The 6,300-nt window shown below is 51.3% G+C and overlaps 1 pseudogene; it reads right to left on the bottom strand.

The window, feature by feature from the left end:
• Positions 1 to 238: 238 nt before the first annotated feature.
• LOC100687241 lies at positions 239 to 5,843 on the bottom strand (annotated as a pseudogene).
• Positions 5,844 to 6,300: the final 457 nt, after the last annotated feature.

Raw genomic sequence — 6,300 nt, 5'->3', positions numbered from 1 at the left:
CAGGATCACACCCTGGGCTGAAGGCGGTGCTAAACTGCTGAGCCACCCAGGGATCCCCTAGATCAGTACATCTTAAAAAATAATAATAAAACCTCTATTGGAATGCGAGTGACCTATAGAAAGGTCATAGGTGATCTCAACTCCTTTCCAAAGTTTTTGTGTTTGCTTTTTTGCCAATTGACACTGGCTGAAAGTAAACTTTATTACTTTTATGTACAGAAAATTCAACAGCATCCAATTAGCCCAGTTTGGTGAGCAGTTCTTTAGCCTTTACCTTTTCCAGCTTGGCAATGAGAGCCACCGACTTTTACCCAGGGCATCTGTCATGGTCATTGGTCCTGATGGTTTCCACCAGCTTTGCCGGACTCCTTTGTCTTCCGAGTTAACGTGTGTGTGAAGGCAACAGTGGTGCAGCTCTTCCTCTGACCAGACGCCCCAGCCTGGCTGTCCCTTGATAATCCAGCAGGGAACCCCCATCTTCCTACACAGGGCAGGCAGGAAGACAACCAGCTCAGGGGAGCCGCAGCATGTGCAATCACTGCCGCCTGAGCTCTCTTGTTTTCTACCAACGTGGTGACAGTGTTAACCCCAGATCTAGGGACAGGCGGCCTCAGAGTGGGGAAATCGCCTTTGCCCTCAGCTTTCTTCTCAGCCTGGGCTAACAAGCTCTTCTCTTGCTTCGTCACTGGTCCGTACATGCAGGCTGGCTTAGGCAGTGGAATAGCTGTTTGGGGGTCCAAGGCCTGGGTGAACCGGTCAGGCCCAGGAGGCACTTTCAGACATTTAAAGAGAATAGCCCTTTGCCACTGCAGCCGGATGTGTCAGGTCCGTTTGACAAAGTGGGTGACGCTCCTTTGGGGCTGGATGTTCTGTATGATGCCAAAATTCTTGGGCCTTTTCTCAAACAGGGGACTAACCATCTTCTTGGTCTCCTGCTCCTTCACAGCAGCAGGGGCCAGGGCTACCTTCTTCCTCTTTCTTTTCTTTCAACATCTTGGGTTGCTGGACAAGAGCACCAAAGTGGTTGTTTTGTTTTGTTTTTTTTCTCAATGTATTTTTGAAGGGAGCCTGGACAACCTCTGCCGCTGCAATCTTACTTGTTAAGTAAGAAACTGCTGCATCTCCCCATGACTTGACACATCTCGGTGCTTTCACATGCCTCTGATTGAGAAATGCTGATGTAGGGCCACATGAGAGTGGACCCACCCAGGTGACAGGGTCCCGTCCTGGACAGTGACTCGGGCAAAAGGTGTCCAGGAAAACAGACCGTCATTTGCAAAACTGCACAAAGGGGCAGGGTCTCCATTTCCACATAGACCCGCCAGGTCACAACGGCCGGCCTTCTGGGCCCCAGCCTCACTGCCCCGGACCGCCCAAACTCCCTTGCTGCTTAGTGAGGCCGGAGGCCAGGAAACCACCCCCGGGACCGACATTGCCTTTCTTGTAGAATAACGACACCCTTTACCCTCGCCCCTCAGACTCTGGGTGTGCGCGTGGGCGTGGGCGTGCGCGGGCTGCCTCTGGCACAGCCTATGGCCCGGCCGGCTGGCTGCCCCAGAAAGGCCGTCCCCGCTGAGAGAGCCTTCTGGAAAGGCAGAGGCGAGGGCTGCTGCGGCCCTGCCAGCGCAGAGCTCCGGGGAGTGGCGGCTGCCTCGAGGGCCCAGGCCGCCCAGCCTCTTAGGGGAGCGGGTGTGCAACTAGAACGGGTGTCAAGCTCTTTGAAGACATCTGTCCCCTCCCGGGAGACCTAGAACTGCTCAGGTAACTCTTAGGACCCAGTTAGACGCCCAAGGAGCTAGGAGAGTGCGTGCAACTCGCTTTGCAGAGAAGGTTCAGGCTGCGGGCTGCGGGCTGCGCTTCAAGAGCAAAGTCTCTGACTCAGGAAGGCAGAAAGGGGCAAAGGTGACCCCGGGGCACTGTGGTCCCCAGCGGTCCCCAGCACATCACATTTAGCTCCTGAAGTGTAAGAGGCTTGTTTCAGACACATCGAAGGGGTGAACCCATGCAGGCGGGTCTCCGGGGAGCCAGGAAGGTCTTTCCCCTTCCTCTGTCTTCACTGCAGGAGACAAGGACAAGGGACACTTGGCAGGAGCCGCGCTTCCTGGGGCCTGAGGGCTTGTCAGTGTCTGACAAGTGTTCACCCCAGGATTTTGACACAAATTGCCGAATAGGACCTTTCTGAGATAAGCGACTGCAGGGAGGCCTGGGTGGCTCAGTCAGTTAGGTGTCTGCCTGCTGGTTTGGGTTCAGGTCCTGATCTCAGGCTCCAGAGGTGGAGCCCTAGGGAGAGGGGGTGGGAGCTCAGCAGGGGCGCCTGCCCCTCCCGCTGCTCACATGCTCTCTCTCTCTCCAAAATGAATCAATACATCTTTTTAAAAAATGAAATAAATGATTACAAAATATATGCCACCTCGTTAACAGTCCATTGTTCGGTAAATCATGTAGGGATTAAGATCTCTCAGGTCTGGGTCCCTGGGTTGCTCAGCATCCTGCTCTTGACTGGGGCTCAGGTCATGGTCTCAAGGCTGTGAGGTGGAGCCCTGAGTCGGGCTCTACACTGGGCATGGAGCCACCTTGGGATTCTCTCTCTGCCGCCCCATGTCCCTCTGCCCCTCTCCCTCAAAGTAAGTGAATGAAAATAAATACAAAATTTCTCATGTCAACAGAATTTCTGAGGGTGATGATTGCTACAAAGACATCGCCAACCACTGACTAACATGAATCATGGGTAGTTGTGATGATTTCACTTTGAGTTCCATTAATTTTTTTTTAATTAAGTAAAGTCTACCTGCAACGTGGGACACCCCCTCATGAACCAAGATCAAGAGTCCCATGCTCTGCTGATTGAGCCAGCCAGGTGCCCCTAGAATCCATTTTTTAAGTAAAACGCTGTTTTGTTTTATTTTTTAAAAAGATTTTATTTATTTGACCGAGAGAGAGAGAGAGAGAGAGAGAGAGAGCACAAGCAGGGGGAATGGGAGAGGGAGAAGCAGACTCCCCATTGAACGGGGAGCTGGATGTGGGGCTTGATCCCAGGACCCCGGGATCATGACTTGAGTCGAAGACAGACGCTAATTAAGAGCCCCTCAGGTACCCCTAAAACTCTATTTTAAAAGAAAACTGGCTGGGGCACCTGGGTGGCTCAGTGGTTGAGCATCTGCCTTTGGTTCACGGCATGATCCCGGGGTCTTGGGATCGAGTCCCGCATCGGGCTCCCTGAATGGAGCCTGCTTCTCCCTCTGCCTGTGTCTCTGCCCCTCTCTCTCTGTGTCTTTCATGAATAAAGAAATAAACTCTTTAATAAAATAAAATAAAATAAATAAAATAAAACTGGCTGAAGCAAGGCAGTATCACATGCTCTTTTGGGGGAGCCTCAGTAACCACGAAGCTCAGAGAAAAGATTGAAGCAGTTTCTTGTCTTGAATTTAAGCTAGAAAACGATGCCGCTCTCATCAACTGTGAACAAGCATTGTTGCCAAAGCCCCCAAGGAAGGCCTGGAACTTTGGCCCTAGGAGGGGGCCCAGTGCCTTATACCGAGTGGTGGGCAAGGGTTGTCTTCCTCTCCAGCTGCAGGAGCCCTTGGAAATGACTGGGGGGAGCCCCGGTGTGGGCAGAGGAAAGGAACTCTGCATTTCCTTCCAGAACTGGGAGTGGGAGGGCCCTGCAAGGTGGAGCAGTAGGCCCTGCAAGGGGGAGGGCTTGAGCGGGACTTGCAGGGAGCAGCAGGCCCCTCAGTGTGGGCACAGTGGGTGGGGGGGACAGGCAGTGTGCCCTCCCTGGTCACAGCCTCTGTCGGGGATCCCCGTGCTCCCACTCAGAGCTCTCACCTGGGGGCGTCGGGCCGGCCAGGTGAGTGTCAGGTGGGCAGAGAGACTCTGACAGCTGCTATCTGCAGGCTGCCTGTTGTGCCTGTCACTGCTGGGTGCCCCCCTTCTGCTCCCCAAATGGTCCGACCTGGACTCTCTTCCAAGAAACAGGGAAATTTGGCTGCTCCCTTGCCAGGGGTCAGGAGCCTGCTAGGGTCACAGGAAGCTGTGTGTGCTATTGGCCTGGGCTTCCTCAGAAAGCCTTCCCGGGACTGATAAGAGGAGAAAACACAAAGGAAAATTGGGCAAAATATGTCAACACAGGGATATGGACGTAAGCAACAGAAAACACCATGAAACCAAGCAGGGTATTTTTTTCCTCTGAAAACTGCTAAGGCCAAGAATTTCCCCTTCACACTAGTTCTGATTTTGGACCAGCCGGCTGCAGAGTGTGTGAAAGGAAGCACCTTGCAGTGCAGAGGGGGCTCTTGGGCAGGATGCCCTGGTTTATAATCCTGCTTTCCTGCCTTTTGGAGCATCAGGGGATTAACTCAATTTCCCTCCCTGTAGTGTCCTCATGTATAAAAAGTCATAACCCTCTCCCTTGTAGGGCTCATAGGTAAAGGAACTCTGTGGGTGGCAGGGAGCTAACTGGGATGAGGGAGAAGTAGGCACTCAGCAAGAAGCACACTGGGCAAACTGAGAACCATGCCTGGCACACGGTAGGTGCTCAGGAGGGTTTATGAGATTAATGAATTTACCTCCTTGCTCTGATGGTCTTGAGGGCAATTTTATAACCTTCCAGTTATGTCTCCAAAGCTCTCCTCCACCACCAAGGACACTGACTACAGTCTCCTTGCATATGTCCTATATATGGTCAGGGCAAAGGATGGACGTTCTTGGTTTCCTCTGTCTCCGACATGAACATGAAGACCAAAGGACCAGCTCCCCTCTGAAACACAAAGAAAGAAAGTATTACGAGAATGATGTGCGTCTGTCTAATAATTCCATCCTGCCATCTCGAAGATAATGAGGCACATCAACATGAAGTCTGGGAAGGTGACAGTATGAATCCCGTAGTAGCTGGAGACGATGCCCAAGGAGAGCACAAATAGACTAATTATTAGCTCAATCATATGCGTTGGTCATTTTAGTAAGACAAAGACAGCTGTGTATGGGCAGTGTAATATGATCCAAACCAAGACACTAGATCTCTTACTAGAAGTGAAGATGCTTCAGGTGGAGGGAGATTTTAGGGCTGCTTCTTTTTTCTTTCAGTTTGGTGTCACTCACATTAACCCACCTTAACCCTGGGGCCAGGTGGAGCGCCTCTGGGTCCTCGGGCACCTGAGCCCTTTTACATCCACTATGCCTTTACACAGGCTGTTCCCTCTGCCTGGAACACCTCGCACCTTCTCGCCTGCCTTTTCAGGCTTTAGCTCAGCTCCTGTGTGAAGTTCCCAGATCCCCTATCCTAGAGTTAAACCAGTCATCTCCATGTATGCTTCCCTTGCATTTAGTAAAATCCCATGCAGTCAGTAGATATTAATTATACAGTCAGAGGCCACGACTTTTAAGGTTCTCAACAGTCCATGCCCACAGGGAGACACCGGAGTGACTCGGAGCAGTTTTTGCTGTATTATAACTAGCTTCTGACCTACTGTCCCTTTCTCAGGCTGGGAGGTAACATGCCCTCATCCTCACCTCCCCCAAAAGACATGCTGGCTTAGACTAAAGTTGCCTGGCAAAACAATGTTGAGAGTAACCACAACTGTACAACCAGAGAAATCATTATAAAAGTATGAAAATAATAAAGTTTGGTAGGAATGTTTCTAATTGCATGTTAATGTGTCTCAGATCTTAACTTTTTCCTGCTCTCCCACCTGACAATGGTGATACATATTGCGTATTCATGGATGTACTTTTGCTGCATTTGCTTTGACCATAGTGACCATATGATGTATCATTCAAACCATTCCCTGTGTCCAGCTTTGACCCATTACCTGCAGCTTCTCTCCGGGGTTTTCCATCCTCATCCTTCAGAGCACTTACCCAGGGTGCCAAGTGAAGAAAGAACATAAAGGGGATGACTGGGTGGCTCAGTGGTTGAGTGTCTGCCTTTGGCTCAGGTCATGATCCCTGGGTCCTGGGATGGAGTCCTGCATTAGGTTCCCAGCATGGAGCCTGCTTCTCCCTCTGCCTGTGTCTATGCCTCGCTCTCTGTGTCAACACATCCCTCACGCTTATTGGCTTCTCCACAGAGGAAGGAGCCACAAGATCCCTCTTCTCCCATCATTAGCTGTGGAGCCCAGCCTCTGAGTCTCCTCAGTGAGCCTGCCTGGTCAATCCTTTCCCACGATCAGGCTATCAGATTCTATCCCAGGACTTGTAATTGGGATTCAGAGCCTCTAGCCAATTCTCTCCTGAGTTCTTGGACTAAGAGACCGGGTAGGGATAAGATGGGCATTTCTGCCATATGTATAGAAATTAGGA

Source organism: Canis lupus, chromosome 10, assembly GCF_011100685.1.
Source record: "Canis lupus familiaris isolate Mischka breed German Shepherd chromosome 10, alternate assembly UU_Cfam_GSD_1.0, whole genome shotgun sequence".
Taxonomy (NCBI): Eukaryota; Metazoa; Chordata; class Mammalia; order Carnivora; family Canidae; genus Canis; species Canis lupus.
This window is presented reverse-complemented; position numbering and strand designations above follow the sequence as displayed.